The 25,403-nt window shown below is 37.4% G+C and overlaps 1 protein-coding gene across 3 annotated transcripts in view; it reads right to left on the reverse strand.

The window, feature by feature from the left end:
• Positions 1–25,403, reverse strand: part of CAMK4 (calcium/calmodulin dependent protein kinase IV) — a 217,495-nt gene that overhangs the window by 119,591 nt on the left and 72,501 nt on the right. Inside the window, exon 1 of one of the 3 annotated variants that reach the window (XM_039222980.1) lies at positions 23,308–23,377. The exons of the other annotated variants lie outside the window; for them this stretch is intronic. The gene's annotated coding sequence lies outside the window, so the exon portion shown is untranslated. Of the gene's footprint in view, positions 1–23,307; positions 23,378–25,403 lie in introns of those variants that run through there. 3 annotated transcript variants of the gene reach the window in all.

Below are 25,403 nucleotides of genomic sequence, written 5' to 3' on the forward strand. Positions count from 1 at the left end.
CTCGGGGTGCCTGGGTGGCTCAGTCAGTTGAGCATTTGACTTCAGCTCAGATCATGATCTCACTCACAGGGTCAAGCCTTGCATCTGTCTCTGAGGCTGTTTCCGACTCTGTGTCTCCCTCTCTTTCTGCCCCTCCACTGCTCACGCTCTGTCTCTGTCTCTGTCTCTCTCTCTCAAATAAACGTTAAAAAAAAATATTTACTGCCTCACATGTTAGCCATTTGAATCAATTAACCAAATGCCTTATGAAGACTTTGATTATTTTTCTTTTCTGCTTGAATGAATGTGTGTGCATACATGTAGCACACATGAAACTGAATTTCCAATCAACTGTTTAATGCCACCATACATTCTGAGGACAGCTACGGCTCTTCTTTTTTTTACCTCTCCTCCATTCCCAGACCCATTCCCTTCTATTCCATATCATCTACTACAATATGTCTACTATACTTATATATCCATTTAATCTAACTTTCACACTTTCACTTAATCTTAATAATTTCAATATGCAAGATATACTATTGTTTTTGTATACTATTTGCCATGATTTATTTTTTCCAGCTTTATTGAGATATAATTGACATATAACGTTGAGTAAGTTTAAGGTGTATCAGATGTTGATTTGATACACTTACATATTGTGAAACAATGACCACAGTAGGGTTAGCTCAAAACCTCCATCACCTCACATAATTACCATTTCTTTTCTGTGGTGAGAATATTTAAGATTTACTCTCTTAGCAACTTTCAAGTATATAATGTTGTAAATATAATCACTGAGCTGTATGTTAGATACCCAGAAGTTACTCCTCTTATAAGTGGAAGGTTGTAACCTCTGACCATTTCCCCAGCTTCTGGCAATTACCATTCTACTCTGTTTCTTTGAGTTCAGCTTTTTTAGTTTCCACATAGAAGTGATATATACAGTATATATATCTTTCTCTGTCTGACTTATTTCACTTAGCATAATGCCCTCAAGGTCCATCTTGAGGCAGGATGGCAGGATGCCCTTCTCTCTCATGGCCACATACATACATATATACATGCATACATACATAAACATCTTTATCCATTCAACTGTTGATGAACATTTAAGTTGCTTCCATATCTTGTTGACTATGAACAATGCTACAATGAATATGGGAGTGCAGATTTCGCTTCAAGATCCTGATTTTGTTTTCTTTGTATATATACCCAGAGGTGGGATTGGTGGACCACGTGGGAATGCTATTTTTAATTTTTCAAGGAACCTCATACTGTTTACTGTAATGGCTGCATCAATTTACATTACCACCAACAGTGTATAAGGGTTCCTTCCTTTTTCTCCACATCCTCACCAACACTTGTCTCTTGTCTTCTTGATGATAGCAATTCTGACAGGTATGAGGTGATATCACGTCATGGTTTTGATTCGCATCTCCCTGATGATTAGTGATGTTGAGCATCTTTTCATGTACCTGTTAACCATTTGGATGTCTTCTTGGGAAAAGTGTCTATTCGGTTCCTCTGTTCATTCTTAAATTGGATTCTTTGGTTTTTGCCTTTTAATTCGTGTAGTTAGTTCATTTACAATAAATATTATTACTGATATGGTTGGTTTAAGTCATCCATATTGCTATTTGTTTCATTTGCTCTTTGTCATTTTTTTCTATACTTTCTTCCTCTTTTGAATTTAGTAGTACACTTTTTCTATTTTATACTTCACTTGGCCTTTAAGGTATACCTTATTGTTTTATTTTTTCTTAATGGTTGCTCTCAGTATTACAGTATATATTATTATAGTCTGCTTAATACTATAAAATATAAAAACCTCCACACAGTAATTCCATTTACACTTCCCTTCCTGCCCTATCCTTTGGGCTACTGTTATCATATATTTTACTTCTACAATGATTTTACTTTTCTTCAAATAATTAGATGTTTTAAAAGATATTAAAGAAGAATGAAAAAGAATATTTTCATTGCCTATCATCTATATTCTTCTATTTCTAATGGTCTTCATTTCTTCCTATAAATCATAATTTCCATCTTGTATTATTTTCCTTCAGTCCAAAGAAATTTATTTAGCATTAATTGTGGTTCATGTGCACTGATAATAGATTTGTTCAGTGTTCATTTATTTTAAAATGTCTTTATTTTACTGTCATTTTTGAGAGATGTGTTTTTACCAGATGTCAAATTCTGGGCTGACAGGTTCTGTGTGTGTGTGTGTGTGTGTGTGTGTGTGTGTGTGTATGTGTGTGTGTAGGAATCTAAAAGTATTCTACTGTCTTCGGACTTTCATTTTTTTCTGATGATACTAGCCATAATTCATATCACTGTTCCCTGCATATATCATGTCATCTTTGGTTGCTTTGAAGATTTTATCTTTACCTTTGGTTTCTGGCTTTTGACTATATGCCTAGGTTTGTTTTTCTTTTCATTTATTATGCTTGCTGCTCAATAAGCATCTTGAATCTGCAATGCTCGTTAACAAATCTGGAAAATGCTCACCTATTGTTCCTCTAAACTTTTTTTTCTGCCCAATTGTTTCTCTCCTCTCCTTCTGGGACATATATTACATGTAGAGTAGCGTTCCTGATAGTTTCCCACAGATTACAGAGGCTCTGCTCCTTTTTACCAGTTGTTTTTCTATTCAAATTGGATCACATCTATTGATTTGTCCTCAACTTCATGGACTCCTTCTTCTGTGGCCTCTAATCCACTCTTAAGCCTATGAATTTTTAATGTGATACAATGTACTTTTCAATTCTAAAATGTCCATTAGGGTATTTTTTATAGTGTCCATTTCTGTGCTGAGATGCCCCATATGTTTACTCATTCTGTACCTGTTTTATTTCATGTTCCTGAATGTTTGCACCACAGCTGTTTTCTACTCCTCATCTGCTTAGTCCAACATCTGGGTCATCTCCAAAGTCTGTGTTATTGACTGCTTATTCCCACCTTGAGTGCAGATCCACATTCCTACTTTCTTAGATGTCTAGGTATCATTTTTATTGTTCGATAGACATTTTTAAATGATCCACACTAGGAAGTCTGGATTATATTATCTTCTTTTTAAAAAGAGTTGCCTCGGGGCGCCTGGGTGGCTCAGTCGGTTGAGTGTCCAACTTCAGCTCTGGTCATGATCTCATGGTCTGTGGGTTCGAGCCTCATGTTGGACTCTGGCCTGACAACTCGGAGCCTGGAGCTGCTTTGGATTCTGTTGTCTCCCTCTCTCTCTGCATCTCCCTTGCTCACACTCTGCCTTACTCTCTTTCTCTCTCTCAAAAATAAAACATTAAAAAAATAAAATAAAAATAAATAAATAAATAAATAAATAAATAAAAAGAGTTGCCTTTTACAGTAGATGGCAGTGGAATTGTAGACAAATCTTTTTGATCCTGTCTAGCTTGGTTTTATTTGTTGTTAGGGCAAATCTATTTGTTTTTTGTTCTTGGTCCAATGTCATGGTCCTTGCTCTAGGATGTGGTCTATATTTCCAAGGTGTCACCTTGTCGAGATTTGAACCAAATATCTGAGGTTCTCAGTAAAGTCTGTCACCTTGGCTTGGCCAGAGATCCAATCTCTTGTAACAGTATATGCCTATCTTTTCTCTGATACTCTGTTGTTCCTACTTGGTCTCATAAAATTTCACTAAGCAGTGTCCCCAGTGAGAGAACCATGGTGAGTGTGGTACTCATCTTGTGTTTCCCTTCTCTCCAGAACCAAAGTCCTGTGCTGCCCATTGTTTAGTGTCTAAAAACAATGATCCCATGCTTTATGTCCAGGTAATTTACAGAAGTATAAGTGAAGTACCTGTTACTTCATCATTTCCAGAGCAGAACTTCTCCCTTACAGGTTTCATTTTTAGCAATTTATGAAGTCTGAATCAGACATTGTTGCAAAAAAGAAAAACAATGTATTATTTCGCATTTATTAATAGTGCATTACAAATGCTGACAAAGCTTGTGATCGAAGGAGATTAGTGAATGATAAATCCATCAGGGCAGAACTCAGAAATTCCCTTTGGCATTCCAGGCCGCTTTTAAACATCAATAGCTTCTGTTATTGTTTCTGAAGAAGAAAGGAATTTTGAGGCAGGAGATATAATTTTATTATGTCAAAACATTGTGGCCAAGATTTTTTCCTGGTGAAAAGATGATCAAACAGACATATCTTAGAACAAAATAACAAACTCATTTTAGATCGCAGACCTTGAGACTGCTTCTAAAGGATTCATGGGACTGGGAGCTGTACCAGATGGTCGCTACAGACAAGGAAGAGATTTCATCTCTCCCAGCTGTGACTTAGTCTTGTCACAAGCATTTGGCAACATCTAGCATTTAAATATTATGAGATTGTTAAGTATTAGATATCCGTACAATCACTCCTTCAATAAGAAGCTTAGCAGGGGCAAGGCTGGTAGCTTATTTTACACACAGATGTTTGGCCTGCACAAGGTTTTTTTAAATGTTGAACATCTTGCCAACATATAAATATTGAGGGATTTCATCCAAAAAATTCAGATTTCCAGCTTCTCTTGAATCTGGCAACATTAATTTTCAGTTTGTGTCCAGCAGTGGTTGATATGACCGGAGTAGCAAATAATTTTTAGAGAGGGCCTATAGTCCCCTTAATAGCTTTATGCATTGACACCGCTGCCCATATCCTGTGGCATACATATTTGCCTCCCCTGATTTAATGAACATTCAGGAAATAGGAATAACTGGTAACCAAAGCAGATACAAAGGCTCCATTCCAGAGATGTAGGTGGGATTAACACTTCCTAGAATATATTCCACTTCTCTGCTTCAAAATTCAGTTTAACGGTCAAAAGTCCGTGATAATTATTCTATTTCACTGTGTCAAAGACACCATTGATTTTAAGAGGCATCATTATACCTTGATCACTGAAAGAAAGAAAGAAAGAAAGAAAGAAAGAAAGAAAGAAAGAAAGAAAAAAGAAAAGAAAAGAAAAGAAAAGAAAAGAAAAGAAAAGAAAAGAAAAAAGAAAAAAAAATGCTATTTAACTATGACAGCCTGTGGACTAAAGAATGCATCTTGATGACAGAGGTGGGAAACTGTGCATTTTAATATCAATTAAAAATGGTGATATCATATATGAACAGTACACATATGAATAGAATGCTTTCTAGTTGACAAATAAATTTCAATCTCTTCATAATTTCCATCCCCACTGCCACTGTGTCTTAAGTGGGCTCTAGGCCTCTAGGCTCACTTCCTTTCAGTTCTCCTCCATCTCACTAGCACGATCACCTTTCTAGAATAGAAACCTGACCAGGTCTGTCCTCAGTGCTCACTACCCCCAGGACAGTGAGAAGGACCCAGTTTTCTTGCATGTCATGTGAGATTGTTTGGTGCCCTTCTCTTTTCTGGACTCCTCTCCTCTTGCCCTCTCTTGTGTATCCAACAATACCAAATTCATGGAGTCTCTGAGCCTGCTGCCCTTTTTGTTTGAATCACCTCCTACAATTTTCTGGCTAACCAGATTTTAGTCATTCTTTAATTCTGCACAATCACCACCTCTTATGGGATACCTTTCAGAGCACACATACTACATCTTTTCTTTCCATTCTGGAATGCTCTGGAATGCTTTTCATTCCATTCCCAAAGCTAGCTTGGTCCACTTCTGTACCTAATTTTTGCCTTGTGGTTTATTTGTATGCCTGCCTGTCTAGACCATAGCTTGGAAATGGCCATCCCATGAGCGAGTTCCCCCTTCACAGACACACTTTGCCTACAAAATGTTTAGGTAATTTTTGTAATTAGATGTCCACATTAAAAATATGGGTATTTCACATTTTAAGAAATGTGGGAAACAAGGGACTAGCATTCCTGGATAACCACAGCCAGCTGGAGCTGGCAGCGGTTGCCCCATTATTAGACATGCTTTCTACAGTGTGTCAGGAAGCCCATCAGTCCCCCTGCTTTATAGTGCTTTTACTCACTTACAATCCAGGCCTGGCCTTGCAGCTTTGGGCATAAACTGTGTGCTCCCTGAATTAAGGGAGTATTTTATTGATCTGTGTCCTCACCATAAAGCCTGGCATATACAGTTAGAGTTCAAGAACTATTTCAGGTATTGAATTGAATAATCTGTTATGATAATCACAACACTCTACTAAAGAGACAAGGTAGGTAATATGATTCACAACAGTTGATAAAGAAACTAGTTTTGGAAGTCAATATGTTACTTCAAAAGACATAATTCATAAGAAGTAAAACTGAGATTTCATCTTGAGGATGAAGGCCTGTTACCAGCCGTACGGTACCTCTCACATAGTAGACCCAAGATACTGGTTTGGCGAATTTAAAGGAATTGAATGAATAACCCTATTATTTGTTATTTCTATCATAATGATGCCTTAAATCCCACAGAAAAGGAGGGAAGGGAAGAAGAAAAAAAAAGGAGGAAGTAAAGAAGGAAGGATATTGATATAAAAGAAAAATAAAAATCCAGTCAGTCCACTTATACATACTGTTTCCTATCTTTATCTGTATAATCTTTTTCATAATAAAACAGATACATTCATACTGTTTCTAATCTGTTTAGAATTTAAAAGTGTTACTTTCACTATTGTTCTGTTTATTCTTTCAGATATTTGTATTTGTTTCCACCATGTCACAGCCACCTCTGTCTTTGTTAATGGTATCATTTTTTCATTAGTGACATTTCATGACAATTTAAGAGTCAATCTTCTGGGGCGCCTGGATGGCTTAGTCGGTTAGGCGTCCGACTTTCGCTTAGGTCATGATCTCGCAGTTCGTGGGTTCGAGCCCCGCGTCAGGCTCTGTGCTGACTGCCAGCTCAGAGACTGGAGCCTGCTTCAGATTCTGTGTCTCTCTCTCTCTCTGACCCTCCCCTGCTCGCCTCTCTCTCTCTCTCTCTCCTAGAAATAAATAAAACATTAAAAAAAAATTTAAGAGTCAATCTTCTAATCAGAAAGGACATTGCCCTTCTGGACAATGTTGTCTGAGTTGAATTGACTCTGAAGAATAGCAAAGCTTGGTATTTATACAGTTTGTTGGGGGGTTCCTCCCCTCAAAAAACAATGTCTTCTTCCCTCTTCCACTTAGGTAATAAAATTCATATGGGGAAAAAGTAACTATTATTCATAGTTATGTAAAGGCAATCAACTCTAAAAGAGTCTTATGATCTATAAACAGCACTCATTGAATCTCACTTATCCCAGAAAACAGGAACCATATTTGGGGTTTTACTATCTGACAACTTATAGACCTGTCATAGGAATAGGGCAAAGCCAGGTGGGTCACAGAAACTGTGAATTCAGCTAGCCATATAGTTTGCCAACTTTAAATCCAAATATGGAAAGTTGGTCACCTTTTTTTCCCATCTATCATTTAGTAAGCCATTTCAGGTCAAATAAATAACATACTTCCTCTTAATGCATTTACTAAATTAAGTAATATGCTCACATAAACCAACCATTACTATTTATAATTATCTTCCTGTCATAAATGAAAAATTAGGGTTTGAAGGGATTCAGTCACTTGTGTAAACTAAATCAAGTGCTTCAATTCTCTCTGCCCTTCTTTCTTAGCAACCTACTTTCATAGACTCTACTAAAAGATATCCTTTCAACACATTTTATGCTTTTTTATATATTACTTTACTGGTTTTAAGATTCTAGATTCTGGATTTGGAAAGAAAATGTAATTTTGCATTCAGACAATACAAGGCACCTTGTTTAAATATTAAGAATGTCAAAGCAGCAATAGCAAAGCACTGAACCAAGTGTATAGGTTCCTGAGTGCAGGAACCCATGTGACAGCATGGCTCACATGCCCATGAAGCTGGCTCTGACCAGAGGCAGATCGCCTGGTCTCTCTGACTCCTCAGATTTGCTCATCTACAAAAATGACCTAATCACACCTGCTTTATCCCTCCCATGGTCACTGTAAGGATCACAGTGTAAGTCCAAATGCTTCGTAGACTCCAAAACACTTTAAAATATGTTTTACAAAGTTGTTGATTTATGCACATGATTCATTCTCATTTATTTAACAAATACTATGAAACACTTCTTACACACCCAAGCTTGAAACAAATGAGTACTGTTTATTCTCCTATGAAAACCCAAATTCTTTCTTAAAACAAGCTTTACCATGATTTTATACCAACTGCATACTTTGGGAAGTTGGCAGTAACATACTCCCTGAAACAAAAGTCTACTAAATAGATCTGCCTAAGCACAAATGGATGCCTGAAAAGTAACCTGAATGTATCAAATTACTGTGTAGTGTAACTCTGAAATTTTACATTCATTTTCTGGCACATCCAGTCTCTGTATCAGCCTGACCCCAGTTTTATAAACATCTCTAGTTTCTGGGTAGGAATCCTCCTAGCATGTTAACTTATCAATTGCATTAACAGGCTCTATTATTCCTTCTCGCTGATATCACAATTTGCAAACAGGGAAGGCTGAAGTTTCCTCAATTTTGAGTTCTTATGTCTTTTTGGCAGAATTTCCTTGGTGTTTGTTGTTGTTGTTACTGTTGTCATTGTTGTTTTGGTGTCTGTAAATTTCCTGCATTTTGCTTTTGGGGCAAAAGCAAAAGAGACAAACTTAAACAAGCTAGAAATTTCAAAATGAATTCCTAAAATGTTCTTGATCCTCTAAACACAAACCATATCAGGATCCAATTACAAAACGACTCAATATGTAGTGCCGAAGTAAATATCTTCACTTTTTGTTCTGGTCTTTGGTCTCACTCAGCCTTCCAGGGAACATTTAAATAGCTATGAAATAGATCAGAACGTTGCTACTCCTATTCCTGAAAATGTCATGTTAATTAAATATAGATTCCTTGTTCCCGGTGATTTATCAATGCCCATAAAGCATTGAGACACTATAGGCTCTGGACCCCTTTTTCTTTTAATAATATAACCATAATGTAACCTAAGAAAACTATTTCTTTTAATACAAGCAATTTATACAAAAAATAGAGTTCTCTGGGTAGACATGACACTATCTAGGACTGTAGAAGAATCTTCTCTGTGCATCTTCATGCTTTTACCTCATTATCCATTTAAAGCTAAGCGTGCATAAAGCTGGAGGAAGATCAATCACTCAACTTCTATCAGATACTCAGAGTTAAAAGAAAAAGCCACCTTGGTGTTCTAATCTTCAAAGAAAATGTGAAGGAAAAGGAGGTTACAACTGAGAGTCTGTTTCCAAATGTCAAAACCTCCTGGGCAAATGTTGGTGGGGTGGGACTAAACCGTTGCAAACACTTAAGTGGGACAGTGGCGATCACAAAGTACCCTGAAATGAAATGGCAAAGGCTGGCCACAGAAAAGCAACTGAGCAGATGCCTTATCTTCCACAGGGGACTGGTAACATCTCCTGCCCTGTTCCTGTGGAGTGGGGATGGCCAGAGGCGGGGTGGGGGGAGAAGGGGGGGGGAGGAGAGTAGGGATTAGGAATTAGAGTATCAGTCCACATGCCAGGACACTGATGTGATTAGAAATGATTGGAAATCCCTTGGGAAAAAGTCAATTTCCTCTTTATTATCAGTAATGTTTGCTTAGGGTCATGAAATAATTTGAGTTGGCCTAAAACACAATTTTTAATGGCTAAAATGTAGTGGTCTATTCTGCTTCCTGTATTAATTAGAAATGGCATCTAATTATTGCCTAATGAGCCAAACAAAATGATAAGCTCCTTTGTGCCCTCTTTAACTTTAATCCTAGGCTGCTGGGCTGAAAGCCATAAAGCATGTGTAACTTACACAGACAAAAAGGATTTAGGCTACAGCATTGAAGCCCCCTTGTAACCATTCAGCTTGCAATCAAAACTACCTACTAGATGAAGCTGCCACTGGCTGAAGGCTGGGAAAAACAGGATGGGCTTTTGCAACAAAACATGGTCTACCATTTGTCTGAAAATTAACAAATAGAAATCATTTTTTCTAAGACTAACATTTATTTAGCTTCTATGCACCTTGGGGGAAAAGGATTAGAGAGTTTAAGATTTAGGAGAAAAGAGAGAAGAATGAAGTAATAATGAATTTCTTCATATGTAAAAAATGGAGATCATAATCAACAACAACGAGAGTTGTCATAGGGATTAAATTAAATATTTTATGTGAAAGACCCTAGCACAGCGTCAGCTAAATGGATTTCTTTGCATATCTGGTTTCAGAATCTCAACCGGAGACTACCTGAGTCAGAGAGACCTGGCTTCATTAATAAACTGTTGTCCCTGTTCTGTTCACCACCTATGATGTTAATATTTCAAATTAATCTGAACAAATCAATAGGTATTAAATTGCACAAGGAAAATAGTACATAAAATTAAGATAACTCACTCTCTCCTTAATCAACTGAAAAGCTAATGCTAGCAAAATTTCTAATTATCTGGGCAAACAGTGACTTTTCCCTTTGACTACTAATTTTGAGGATGAAATAAAAACTTTGTATTAACAGTTTTCTTCTTAAAGAACTCTGGCCAAAAGGACACCCAAATGTATATTCATTTCAAACTAGGTATGGAAGGATGTCCCAGTTGATGGGGCAATAAACAAGGTAACAAAACGTTTATCAGGAAACAAAGTGTCTGGAACAGAAACAGCCTTAGGGAGCCATATATGTTATCTATTTGTCCTATCATTCCACTACTGCACTCTCTCATCTTTGATAAAATACTTTTTTATATCAAATCTGTCTATTTTGGAAACGACATTTCATCACCTAGATTGATATTATCACCTCATCAAAATGTCAAGATTGAGAAAGCTCTCTCAAGTTGTTTCTAGTTGCTGCTGGTTCATCTCAAACACAAATTCTCCCGTACTGGTAAATGTCAACTTTCCTCATTTGTATATTGTTCAATATGAAGATGGAAATAGTGATTTCAACATACTGATATTAACAAGACACTTATTTGATGATCTTAATGGTTTTCAATCATATTCAGGAACAGAAATAAAACACAAGATTGTATCAGAGTATATCACTATATTGATAAGAACTAATTAATTCATTTATTACCTTTTTTAAAATTTATCAGCTTTTTAAAGTTTTCAAAAAATGAAAGTATTCTGAAAAGATGATGGAACATGTTTGTTCCTTTTCTGAATTAAAGGCACTATTAAATTTATTGGCCAATTATAAAGTAATCTTTGGAATGTAAAATGGATATTATGTGGCACATGAGCCATACTTCATATTCACCAAAAGAATATAGAGCAATTTACAATTCTTGTAATTATAGTCTTGTAAGTACACTAAAGAAGAGCAATACTTTATATTCAGTAACAGGCTTCACTGGTATAAAACTGGGTTATGATACACTATTTACTAATAAATGAATTTGCAGGTTCATGACATGAAGAAAGTGTTAGGACTGTATTAAAATGACTTTCTGTTATATGGATTTTGATGTGCTATTGGTCATATCTGGATTTGAACAAAGATGGCAAAGGAGAGTCTTCATGAGTGGTTTCAAGAACATCAAAAGATATTAATTCTTCCTCAGAACTACAGTCTGAAACCAGTGAAATCTTACATTTAAAAGATATGACCCTACTTTACATTTTAAATTGATGCATTGCCCAAAACAACAAAAACTGTTTGTTTAGTATTGGATTTTTTTTTGCACGAATTTCTATTATATTCTTGAGGAGTGGCTTCTAAAGGGAAAAATTATCCTCATGGGGAAAAAAGATATACACTTAAGAATTCTATATTCACAACAAGGAAGATTCTGCTCCTATCATTTTATATGCCCATCCAATTACTGCAAGAAATTACTTTTAAAAAAAAAGAATCAATTCATATAATTTCACACATCATTTCAAAGAGCATACATTAAAGTTAGGTACCATTTCATTGTCCTCCTCTCTGACTTCACTATAGTAAAGTATCCAAGTAGTCATGTCTGTAAACTGGGTATTTTGTAGAAATCCTTCAGAAGAAATTCACTTAAAGAAGACATTTCGTATAGTTCAAATGGAAAAGTACAAATGGCCAACATGTTTTGAGCCCTACACTGCAGGCTCTGTATTAGCCACTGTGCATACACCATTTCATAGCAATAACCTATTTGAGGAGATGAGACAATGGAGGTTCAGAGAAGTCAAGTGATATGACCAAGGTCACAAAGCTAACATGTGGTGGGGAGGAATAATTTGAAGACTTGTATCATTGATATGTTTAAGAAAAGTCATGTGGTTACTAATAGTTCTTAAATACAATGGCAGAATAGTTGATAACAAAGACTTTCTAACAGACCTTTCAGTAGAAGGAGAAAACATTCCAAGTTATTTCTGTTAATGAAGACATCTGTTCATTTGCTTACTTATTCAAAAAATGCTTCTTGAGTCTCTAATCAGGTATGTTCCTAGAAAACTAAGTGATATAGGGAAGAAGCTAAGATAAAGGGCAGTGGTAACTTAAAGAAAAGTGATGAATTATGGAAAGCTTCAGAGAGCAAGTATCATTTGACTACCTTCAAGGACAGGAAGAATATACCAGAAAGAGAAGAGGGCAGACGCTACTCTGGGAAATGGAAGAGAGCAGTAGCTCAGAAGCTGGGATTCAAGACTCACACACAAAGCAAGACCTTTTAGGCTGGCTTTTCCACTGGGTGGATGAGGGAGTGGTCTAATGTGAAATAAGATAAGGCCAGAGTGTGAACAGTTAAGCACCAAGTTTGGGAATCTTTTATTAATCTTTCAGGCAGAGGGGAGTTATTGAGGTTTCTGAACATGGGAGTAATAAGATCAGTGCTATAAGAGGATAAGGGATGATGGATATATTGGTGGGAGAGGGATCCAAATCCAGGAGACTACTGGAGAGGGCATCATAGAAGCAGAAGCCTGAAGGAGACAAGAGGAGATGGTGGTAGTACGAAAGAGAGAAGGGGAAGTTGTAAGAGAGATTTCAAAAGTCATCTCTAGAAATGATTAGAGATGGGAGGAGACAAAGACAGCTGGATAGAGAAGTCAGTGGGGATTAGATGTGAGCCTGAGCTATTGGAAGAATGGCAAACAAAGGAGAAAAAATAAGGAGACAAGGTTTAAATCATATTCTGATATACAAAGTTTAAAACTAAAAATTCCAGTCAAGATGTTCAGAGTGGAGGGGCACCTGGGTGGCTTAGTCGGTTAAGCGTCAAACTTTCACTTAGGTCATGATCTCACAGTTCGTGGATTCGAGCCCCGCGTCAGGCTTTGTGCTGACTGCCAGCCCAGAGCCTGGAGGCTGTTTCAGAGTCTGTGACTCCCTCTCTCTCTGACCCTCCCCTGCTCACGTTGTCTCTCTCTCTCTCTCCTAGAAATAAATAAAACATTAAAAAAAAATGTTCAGAGTGGAAAAATCTGCACATAATGTGGCTGGAGGAATGGCTGATGCCGCATAACAGGATATGTATAAAGAAAGAAGAGCTTTTTTTTTTTAAATATTTTTATTTATTTCTAGGAGAGAGAGAGAGAGAGAGCGTGAGCAGGGGAGGGTCAGAGAGAGAGGGAGTCACAGACTGAAACAGGCTCCAGGCTCTGAGCTGGCAGTCAGCACAGAGCCCGACGTGGGGCTCGAACCCACAAACCGGGAGATCATGACCTAAGCAAAAGTCGGACGCTTAACCGACTAAGCCACCAAGGCGCCCCAAGAAAGAAGAGCTTTAATGAATATCTTCCAAACAAGACACAGTGATCAAGGGAAGAAAGAAGACTTTCTCAAAGAAGCAACGTTAAAGTTGTATAACTTGACCTTTATTAAAATTATCTATGCTAAGTAGCTATAAAGTTAAGTCAATGCCCTCAACTGGGAGTGATTTTGCCCCCTCCCCGCCCCCCGACCAAGTGACATTTACAAATCTCTGCAAACATTGTTGTCAACATAATCTAGTGAAGTGGTGTTTGCTACTGGTAATAGAGGACAGGGATATTGCTAAAAACCCTCCAATACACAGAATGACACTCACCTCCACCCTTGACAACAAAGAATTACTGACTCAACATGTTAATAATGCTAGGCTTGAGAAATCCTAGCTTCAGATGAGATTTACCCAATACAGAATTGTAACTTGTTTAGGCAGACAGGATACTCAGAAAGAAGGGACATCTATCTGGTGTAATTAAAGTTCTCAAATCCTTCATACTTAGTCTAAGTTAAAGTTAAGTTTTAAATCTGCAAAAAAGTTAGTTTTAATTCTATTTACCTAATTATGGGGGGAAAAAAAAGTCCCATTACAGACTGTAGTCTCCAAAATATATATCATAGTCAATGTTTCAAAGATTACCCCATTGAAGGTACCAGTTAAGAGTTGTAGAGGCCCACCACCAACAAAATCACATGAACCAACGGGTTACTGGCCCTCAATTCATGCTACAGTATGTTTTAAACTCAGAGATATCTCTGAGAATTTACTGAGCTGATCTAGAAGATTTATAAGGAATAGCCTGAAGAATTCTATTTATTCTTTAGTTGAAGTAACAGCCATTTGGGCCTGAAATTTCTGGCCATCACTAGAAATGACAGAATATCTCATAAGGAGAAGTCAAGGAAACCTATGGATATTCTGACTGAGCTTGATGGAATCATTATAATATTATGAACATACCCAGGTCTCTCAAAACACAATAATAACTAACACTTATTAAGCAGTTACTCTAGATCAGGCACTGTACTATGCTCTTTACATGCATCATCTCATCTAATTCTCAGGGCAACCTTATTTATTTTATTTTAATTAATATATTTTTATTTTGGGGGATGAGAGTGCGCGTGCACAAGTGGGGAAGCGGCAGAGGGAGAGAGAGGATCTTTTTTTTTTCTTGAGAGTGACGGAAACAGTGCAAGTTGAGCAGGGGCAGAGAGGGAGGGAGAGAGAGAATCCTAAGCAGGCTCTGTTCTGGCAGTGCAGAGCCTTATATGGGGCTCAAACCCATAAAACCGTGAGATCATGACCTGATCCAAAACCAAGAGTCAGATGCTCAATCGTCTGAGCCACCCAGGTGTCCCTCAGGACAACCTTATGAGCTAGCTATTTTATGCCCATTGTACAGATGAAAAGATTGAAAGATTGAAGCCCAGAGAGGTTACCTACTTGTTCAAGGCCATAAAATCAGTAAGAGGTAAGGCTAGAACTTGAACCTAGTTGTCTCTAGTGGTAGAGCCATTGCCTGTAACCACCACAATCTGCCTTATTTGGCAATCCTTCAAAGCCGCATCTTCCAGGAGTCTATGAGGAGTCCTCCACTTTGGTCTTAAGGTCCTGGCACCCAGCTGAATGAGAGCATTTGTGCCATGATGCAGGGTGCATTACCTTCAAGTAAAATGGAAGCATTTCCTGGAATGAACAAGTTCTCTGTAACCAAACTCATAATTAAAAAAACAAGGAATTTGCTTTGCTTTAAAGAGAAAAGGACTAACAGTTTTAGGGCAGAAATCCATGTCATATTTTTAGTTCTTTGACTTTCCAAAAAAAAAAAAAAAAAAAGGTGTAACTTTTAGTCTGGCTTTCTACATATACCAAGAGAACTGGCTTTGACAAAATGCCAGAGAAACAATAAACAAAAACAAGACTGCAACAACACAACACAACTCACTGCTACTGAAGACTGAGAAGTCTGACAAATCTTCTGCATTGATTCACTACTGGAATAAGACCAAAGTTGACAGCAAACACAGCTGGTTTTTTTATAATATTTACAATTATAGGGCTTTCAAAAACTTCCCAAGAAAAGCGGGGAATCCTTCAACTTTCTTTTGAATGGCAGCTCAGCCATATGAACAGAGGGTATGATACTAGCTGTGCAAAGCCTGGATGTTCCCAGACATGTTCCGTGGAGGCCACAAACTGTCCAGAACAAACTAGCCTCTGATCCATTATGTAGTCTTTCTACCCTCTCCTGCACTATTTTTCCTTCCCGAGAGAGAGTAGTTTAACCTATCATCTGTTTAGAGATTTGCCACACAATGCTCAATTCTTCTTCAAACAGAACTCACAGAGGTACAAGGCAAGCTGTATGGTATGCTAATACCAGCAGTCTCTCTCAGCAAGTCTTCTCCAAAGCCAGCAACGATGCAGGTGGTGGCTGCCACATGGCAGCAGGCAGCCCCCTCCACAAGCCAATTTTAGAAAATCTGAGGAAGAGGAACTAGAATATTTTTTTTTCTTTTTTGTCTTGGACCTAATTACAACCTTATGCCACGTCTCCTCACCACAGCAGAGCGGGTAAGGGAAGGTGTGGAGGGGAAGAGCTGATGATTCTCACATTCAGCCAGGCAATGCTTTCAGTAGAGAGAGATTGATGACTGTCAGATTCTTTGATAACATTCTCTCTGCACATAAACCTCATGATTTATGTTCAACTGTATTTTAGTATCACCCTTAGAATAGGTATGTGTGAGATCTATCAAGCTCACCGCTGCTGTTGGAGGAACACAGCTACGGGGGCTCATCATCACCCACAGACCAGAACACTAGACAAAGGTTCCCAAATGAATACAAATAATTGTTTTATGTCTGAGAAAAGGGAGTATGTTTACAATGACTTAATACAGCTCGATTACTATTAAAAAAAAAGACCATTACACTTTTTGTAGTTCATTAAATCCTTCTTTAAGTGATCGTGTCAGAACATATTCTTAATTTAAAACCTATATTGTGTTCAGTAGGACAGAGATTACTGAAACATAAAAAGTAATAGTAGCTATCATTATTGAGAAGTTCCTATGTACCAAATGCCAGGCTTGACATCCAATAAGCCACCTTTCATACTGCTGTCAAAGTAACTTGGAGCCTCAAAGCTAATTTTGTCACATTCCTTTTAAACCTTTCAATAACCCCCTACTACCAATGGATAAAATCCAAATTCCTGAGCATGATATATAAGGCTATCTATCATTTGGCTCCTGCCTATCTCTTGCTATTACTGCCTATAACAACTTTGAGCCTTACTGAATGTCTGGCAACAACCCAGCATCCCATTCCCTACATAGCACAATATCATTTAGGTATATCAAACACATATTTATCCATAAAACACTTAATTTGATAATGATACATTAATTTCCAAAGGCATCAACCAAACACATTAGAATAGATGCTTACTGGGGGTGGAGGCAGAGAGGTAGGATGTCTGGTGGAGGGAGAATAAAGCACTAAAACCAGAGAAACCTTGCATAGTCTGCAATACAGGACACCATGACTGTGGTTAACTCAAACCTGCACCAAAAACGATGAAGCTGAATTTGCTTGATTAGGCTAAGTAACATGTAACAACCAGGGAAGGATACTCAAGACAGTGTCAATAAACACTCCTCAGGTTGTAAAGACTGAACCCTGTCCTGTACTCCTATTTTAATATAAGAAACTATTTATTTCCAAGTACTTGCTAGAGTGCCCATTTATTTTTCTGCAAGTCAAAGCACCAGCCCATTAAACAGCCTTTAATCAACCTCTGCCCTCATTTCCAAATGGCACTGAGGCCACTGCTGGTCCCGGAGATGGGATAAATCCCAAAGTCTTGAGTCCTATAACTAGCTCATGTTTATTTCAAGCTCACTTTTTAAAAATGAGAAAAATGAAATGGAATAGACATTTTAAAGAGATGATGATAGTGACTGAGAGGCACTTAATACAGAGAGAAGCAAGTTGGAGTAGACAAAACAGCCTATACCTACAGCCAGGAGCACCAAGGCCACAGCTCTCCCAGGGGAAGAACTATCACAATTAAGCAGGTAGTAAACAGCTCAGAACCAGAGTCAAGACAGGAAGAGCCAGATGTCAAAGCTCATGCCTTGATCTGACTTTAACTTAAGGAGCTTCAGCTTCAATGAGTTTTTGTGTGGATGATTAATTGCAGCAAAAAAAGGGCATACATTCCCTCCAAGAATAACCAGAGGCCCCAGAGAGGGAGTGGATATTGGCTCCAGACCCTGAAGGGTTCCACACAAATGCAGGCCTTTGATCATGTTGCCCTTTCTGCTTTTTTACCCAGGAGAACTGATATGGCCATTCAGGCGGCAATTGATTTAGTGTGGATGCTAACTAACAACAGAATATTTTTAAGATGGAAAGCCCTGGAATTATTAACCTATGTGCTCTCACAATGCCCTGAACCAACAGCTGTCATCCTTGTGACACCGCACCACTCTTCTATGTGTGCTTCTTTGTCTGAATCCACAAGATTCAAAGATCCTCAAGTTCAGGGATCAAGTCTTATTCATGTCTCCAGCACAGATCATGGTCCCTGGCACCCTGTAAGAACTTAGTACATGTTTGTCATATAAAGAAATAAATCATTTGATGAAGTTAAACAAATACTACCACAACACAGATAAACCCCATGTGGCAAATAGACGGTTAACTACGTCTCAATTATTGTATTTTTCACCTACAATTAAACAAATATTACTTTCAAATTATGGATATTTAATTTCCCTTCTCCTTTCAAATAACTAACTGGGTTTCATTTCAAGATTAAAGTAGGCATTTTTAATGAGTTCAATATCTATGGCTAAAGCCCAGATAATTAGTTATTTCTCATTGTATAAGTGATTCCAGGAATATTCTACATAATTGACTTTTACTAAAACCTGAGTCAACCAAACTGAATGTCTCTAAATCACATCATGTTTTCCTGCTGCACTAAAATTCAATTCCAAAGATGTTCTGCTGTTACTGTGGATTGATCTTTGAAGAGAATGCCTCTGAAATTAAGTTGCAAACTGTGTGACCTACAGATAAATATCCATAAAGTAATAAGTACAGTAAAATAAATGATTATTTTAGAAGAAGCTTTGATTATTTAATAAAACAAAATATTCTTCTGTGGCCATTATTATCACCACCTATAATTCTATATATTTGGATTTTTAAGCCCTGGATTTTTAATTAAGGGACACCTATATTTTATTAGTAAATGACAAAGAGAGGCCTAGAAATGTAAAATTCTTTAAGATTTCCTTGCCATATAAAGTCAATGGTAGTTTGAAGGTTTAAGATAACAAGTCTTTACAGTTTAAGAATATTTAGTCTTTACTAAGTATCCTCACCTAAATCAAATGCCAATTGAATAATTATATCAAAGGCTCTTCAGAATAAATGATCCTTAACTGTACAGAGCCTTCTCTCTTTCTCATATGAAAACCAACTAAATTTAATATTTTTGCAAACTGCAGAAAGAAAAACCAGTGAGTATGCAAAAACAAAAACAAAAACAAAAACAAACCCAACAGCAACAACAAAAAACCACCACCTACAATGGCTTGCACCTTCAGTCCAGTTCTAGAAATGAACCTAAATCTGTAAATGGAACCCAATTTATGTAAAAGTAAGTTTTTCAGTCTAGTTAAAATAGGGTCCTCAAATACAGTGGAAATAAGGCATAAGGAAGCTGGGCACAATGGAACCAAATGTTTCTGAATTGGGAGAATCCAATTTATTTGCATACTGTATGCTTTCCAGACCCAGGTACCCCTATGAAAGCTACATTTATCAAGAAAATTCATGTTCCTACCTAGGTCCCTTCCCACACCCCCTTCAAAGGAAAATAATGACTTTTCCTCAGGGACATTCTGATTCCAGGCATAGTGAAATGCAGTCAGGGCTCATGGTGCTTTTGGCCACTCCAGTACATTTCACCAACACCCAAATGGGAGCAGATGAGCACTCATCACCAGAATCACTCTTGGTTAATTCTTATCATTTGAAATTACTTAAATGTGTACATTTATATTAATTGTGACTGTTTAGTCTGTAAATCATTTTATAGAATGAGAGGAGTTACTCTCAAAAAAGTTTTTTGTTGCCTTTCCCCAGTAAATAATCTTTTGCATCACTGCTAGATCTTGCCTGAGATATGTGAAAGTAAATCACAGCTGTAGTCAAGATGACCTACTGGGTGAAAAAGGCAAGCCATACATCTAGCAAATGGCATCAGAAGACCTCTGGGTAAAACAAACAAACAAACAAACAAATAAATAAAATTTTAAAAAATTGGCCATTAATCCTTTTCCATTGTGTGGATTTTGATTATGGTCAGTTCAAACTGCAAATCAGCAAACTAAAATTTTCCCAATGGTAAATAAAATTTCTCATCTAAAATCATGGTCACTGAATTTATGAACAAAAGGACAGAGGTGTTTTTAATGCAATTTGACTCTCAGCTTTTTTTCTCTCTTTTTTTACAATTTAACTGGTAATACTGATGCACATGCATTCAGCTAAATTTAATTTATAAATGCAGTTCGAATTTTTGCCAAGAACATTCTTAGGACATGTTAAAAAGTGATGTTAAAATAACCTCCTGTACTTTTGATTCCAACATTTACAATCCCATATTTTTCATAACATCTCTCTCAAGCTAATTTAAAATGGGTTACAAAAATTTAAATAGGTCAGCTCCTTAAAGCAATGTTGGAAGTTTGGCAGTTTCTGTAAAACACTCAAAGAAAAAAAAAAGCTTCATTTATTCAATGAAGAATGTCAGTTGTATTATTTTCCTCAGCAGTTTATCTATGGCATCTTCCACTATAGTATCAATGGCCAAGAAGCAGACATTGGATTATATATTTTAACAAAGTAGGGGAAAATAAGGCATTTATTTAACATTATTTTTCTTTGAAAAAAAAGCTTGAACAAAAAGATTCACTGCAAAGATTATCTATGCTTTTTGTGACTTTATTTTTACTAAAATTGTATCTATCACTAGGAGCTTTCTTCAAAATGACAATTCTATAATTTCAATATAATTTAAACAGACAGAGGAAGAGGCAAGTCACATTCCCAGACAAGGCAGATTTTTCAGATTACCAAGAAGGAAAAATGTAAGCACCTTAACCTGCAAAAATAGTCCAAATGTGTTCTTTTGCTCTTTCGTATTTTTTCCTTTTACTAAAGGTACTTACTCCATCTTGTTTCACAAATCTTAAGAACAAAGCAGTCTCATGATTCAGACATTAGCATACAATTGGGCTCTCATTTCTACGATTTCAGCTTACTTCATTGCCTCATGCTTTGTCTCATTTTTTAAGCTCTTTTCTCATTTTCTTTAGCCTCTGGGGTGAAATAATGGAGAAAATGATAAGGAAAGCAGAAAGTGCAAAGAGAAGTAGCTTGGGCGAGAGCCCAGCTCTAGCTGCCTCCCTGGACGGAGCAGGGGGCTGCCTGCAGGTTTGTTCAGTGGTCTACCCCATGAGAAGTTCAGCGCAGATACAATTTCAAAATATTGTGATAAAATTTGACAACCAAAAAGAAAAACCTGTACTATATCAAATATGGGATATATGATTAGGAGGTATAAAAGGCTTTCTAAAAATGTAAATGGGAAGTAATAATCAGATGTCATTTGTTTCCAGACTCCTGTTTTACGGCCACTGGAACAGCACTCACTGCCCAACAGAAGCAAAATGCTAGTTAGCAAATGCTCGCTACATATGTATTTTAAAATTCCTAGTAGCCACATTTTAAAAAGTAAAAATCAGGTGAAGTTAATAATAATAATACACGTAATGTAATCAATATATCTAAAACATATCCAAAATATGTCTTATATAAATTGACTATATCCAAACTATTGTCATTTTCAATATGTAACCAATATAAAATGATAGAGATGGTTTACATTTTTGTCCTTGTGGTAGGTCTTTAAAATCTGGTATGTATTTTATACTTAAGAGCACATCTCATGTCGGACCAGCCACACTTCTACTGTTCAGTAGCCACATGTGGAGTGTCTGCTACTGTATGGGACACCAAAGGCCTAGGACATTAGAGGGAACTCAGACTCTACTACTGTCACTAAATACTTGGGCCTTACAACTAATTCCTTTGATTTTGTTTTTAGGGACTAATAAAATTAGGCACTGCCAATATGCCTGAAGACTGTTCATTACTTAGTTCATGTCTTTACTTATGCTGCTGCTGCCTAGAACACCTCTCATCTCCTCTCACCTTTTCAAGCTATACTCACCCCAAAGTTACTCCTCCATGTCCCACCCCTTCCTCATCGCCTCCCACAAACACTCCAGTCCCAGTCTTTCTCCCCAGGCATTTGCTTCCCCTCTGCCCTCCCAGTCCCTGGTACAAAACTGTTAGGGCCTAACACAGTTGCTGGCCTTCATCATGTACTCAGTGACTGCACATTAAATAAATGAAAAAGTCATTTGTACAGTTTATCTTAGCATTTGATTCTGGAGTACCTATACTGTAAAGATAAATGGGCATTTCCCATTTCTAAATTAAATGTTATTTCTTATGAAGCAAAGCCTATACTTAAGTTTCTTATAATTACTGAAATCTCTCCTCTTCCAAGAAATGCATAAGACATCTAGTCTTAGAGAAGAAGAGTAACTGCTGAGAGCAGAAGAGCCCTATTCAAAGTCCTCAAGCTGGCAATGTATTTCCCCAAATGTCTTCTCAGTGTACTTTTTGTCTAGTCAGGCCTCATCCGTTTTCTCCTCCTCATGGTACATCACTTTTCTTCGATGTGCTCTCATCTTACTCCTTGAAACTGCTACTCAAGCCTGGAGTTTTCTTTCCCCTATCTGAAAATACTGTCTGTCACAGAAAAACAGTAGTCACTTGAAATGAATGAAGTTTGCTTACTGGGCCAGCATTTATTTTTTAAATGTTTATTTATTTTTGAGATACAGAGACAGAGCATGAGTGGGGGAGAGGCAGAAAGAGAGGGAGACACAGAATTCAAGCTGTCAGGCTCTAAGCTGTCAGCACAGAACTCCACGTCGGGCTCAAACTCATGAACCATGAGATCATAACCTGGGCCGAAGTCCAATGCTTACTGGACTGAGCCACCCAGATGCCCCTGAATGGGCCAGCATTTAGAAAGCTGCTGCCGATTTTGGTGACAATGGTTTTCTTGAAGTGGTACAGGTAGGAAAAAAAAAAAAGGTTGCAGAGGAATGAGGACAAAATGGAGGTGAAAGACTAGAGACCAAGTGCCAACTATGGTATTTTAGGAAGTGAGTTGCTAAGGTCCCTTCAGCCAACATTCTTCACAACCCTTCACAACCTTCAGCCACATCCTTCACAACCCATCCTGAAGCACAGGAGGATGGCATAGTATAAAGGGGAATCTGGCACAGTCTTGTCTCCACATCGCTCTGGGCTGCACTCTGCTATCCATTCCTCGCTTTGATTTTACTTGGCTCCAGACCTTTCTATCTGCCCATTCTGGGCTTCATCCTCTGATTTTATCTTTGCCTTACCTTTTAGATCTCTCTCTTGGCAGCATTTTCTCAGCTACAGTCTTGGCTTGATATTACCAATAATTTACACCTTTTAAATCAACTTGCACTAAGTCAGGTACCTCAGGTGAACTCTGCTTCCATCCAGCAAGGCCTTAGGAGCCCTTTCTGAGCCCCACCCCACTCTGCTTCCACAAGCAATGACCCATCTGCATAACTGGGACCTGTGAACATAATGAGACAGATAGAAGAAGAGAGGCAAAGTGATTCTCTCACTGGATACAGTATGATTGTAGCTGACTTCTCCAGCTCTTCTTAGAACTCTGCAAAAGAGACCATTCAAAGTAATCTAGATTACTTTGTATTGTGCATTAATTATATTTCATTGAAAAGTGTACTGGCCTTATTGCAAATTATAATATAATTATAAATGGCTAATAAGAATTTAAAAAATAAAAGCCTATTGAAATATATTCCATTTCCCTATTGTAAAAAGTCCTAGTATAGAGAGGCTTAGGATGCTATTAAGTGGCCTTCCTACTTCTCAGTGTAGAGAAGCTTAAAATAAAATTAGTATTACCACCTTAGGTGGTTTAGAGAGCACTGTGCTTCATCAATTTAGAGGCACTACCAATTGTAAGACACACTATGAAGAAAAAAAAAAAGCTGCCAATTATAACTTTAAGATGCCCTTTATTATAAAATATAGATGTCATAGATGTCAAAATACGTAAAGCCTGTGTGTCTAATTATTGATGAAATACAGTATTTCTTAATGGAGCTAACAGAAGTAGAGATGAGAGGCACAAAACTCAATCAGCAGTGTATGCACGTCAATGGGGACGACTGCTCTACCAAGAGGAAACAGCATCTGTGGAATGATGTCTGGCAACTACAATATTCAGACATTTTATTGATGCAAGAAAAATGGAAAAATGAGACCTACTTCTTAGATCTATTTATCAGAACTACCAGGGCCAAGACCTGGGTGAAGAAAGTGAGCATTCACTTTGGGTGCAAAACTGACAGTGACAACAAAGCCAGTCATATAGATTAATAATATTTTCATACAATACTTAAAGTCAATGCAAAAAAAAAATCCATGCTGAACAAAATATTAGAATTTTTAATAAAAGTAGAATCACTATAGCTAAAGTTTCCTTTTGCCTCAGGCTCCAATATGGCTCGCAGGGCACTGAGAACCACTCATGTATCAACTGGATATAAATTAAAATCTATTTCAAATGAATGTGATAGAGTACACTGAACTATTTTTCCACGTTTTAGCTTGACTTTGGAATACTGCATTGCACCCGGAGATATTTTAGAAATGACGAATGTATTACTAAGTTGCCTACATAATCAAGAACTGAAAATTAGTTGAATGGTGTCCATAAAGGTGTTAAATGCTTTTAGAAAAAGAAGAGAATGTTTTATTGTTTTCATTTTGATTCTAAAGGTCTTCTTAAATTTATTTATTTATTTTTATTTTAGAGAGAAAGCGAGCCAATACGTATGAGCTGGGGAGAGGGGCAGGGGGAGAAAGAGAGAATCTTGAACAGGCTCCACAGTGAGCACAGGGCCTGATGTCGGGCTTAATCCCACAACCCTGGAATCATGACCTGAGCTAAAATCAAGAGTCAGATGCTCAACCAACTGAGCCACCCAGATGCCCCTTAAATTTAATTTTTAAGTACTGTTAGAAATAACTCATTTTTACAGTGAGATTCTGGCTGAGCAAAATTTCAAGAAATAGAAATCTTCGTGTATCATAAAAGTATCTGGATCTTTTGTACCCTAAAGAAGCTTAAGAGCAAGCTGGAAACTCCACCAGAAAAAGCAACTAAATGCAGGCTTTTGGCCATCCTAAATAATTATGAGAAGGGCTCATTAGGATTTTCCTTTGTAGAACCCCAAAGGTTCTAATCAATACCAATTTCACTGAGTGTAACCATTTTCTCGATTTAGGCCATATCTGTGTCTAAAATGTATTGATTCAGAGGTGAGCAACTGATAATCTACTCAGCATTACGCACAGAACCAGAATTGCTCGTACTGAATCAGTAGCCCTGCAAGCACTGGGCCCATCAGCCAACAGAATTTCCCAAGGGTCTGCACCAGTACCACAACAAAGCCTGAAGGTTTTGTTCTGGTGTTGTTTAATCTACTACTCACTCATTTCTTGATATCTTTTCACCGCAGCCCAACTTCTCTCAAG

Source organism: Hyaena hyaena, unplaced genomic scaffold (genome assembly GCF_003009895.1).
Source record: "Hyaena hyaena isolate Hyena2069 unplaced genomic scaffold, ASM300989v1 scaffold_1232, whole genome shotgun sequence".
NCBI lineage: Eukaryota > Metazoa > Chordata > Mammalia > Carnivora > Hyaenidae > Hyaena > Hyaena hyaena.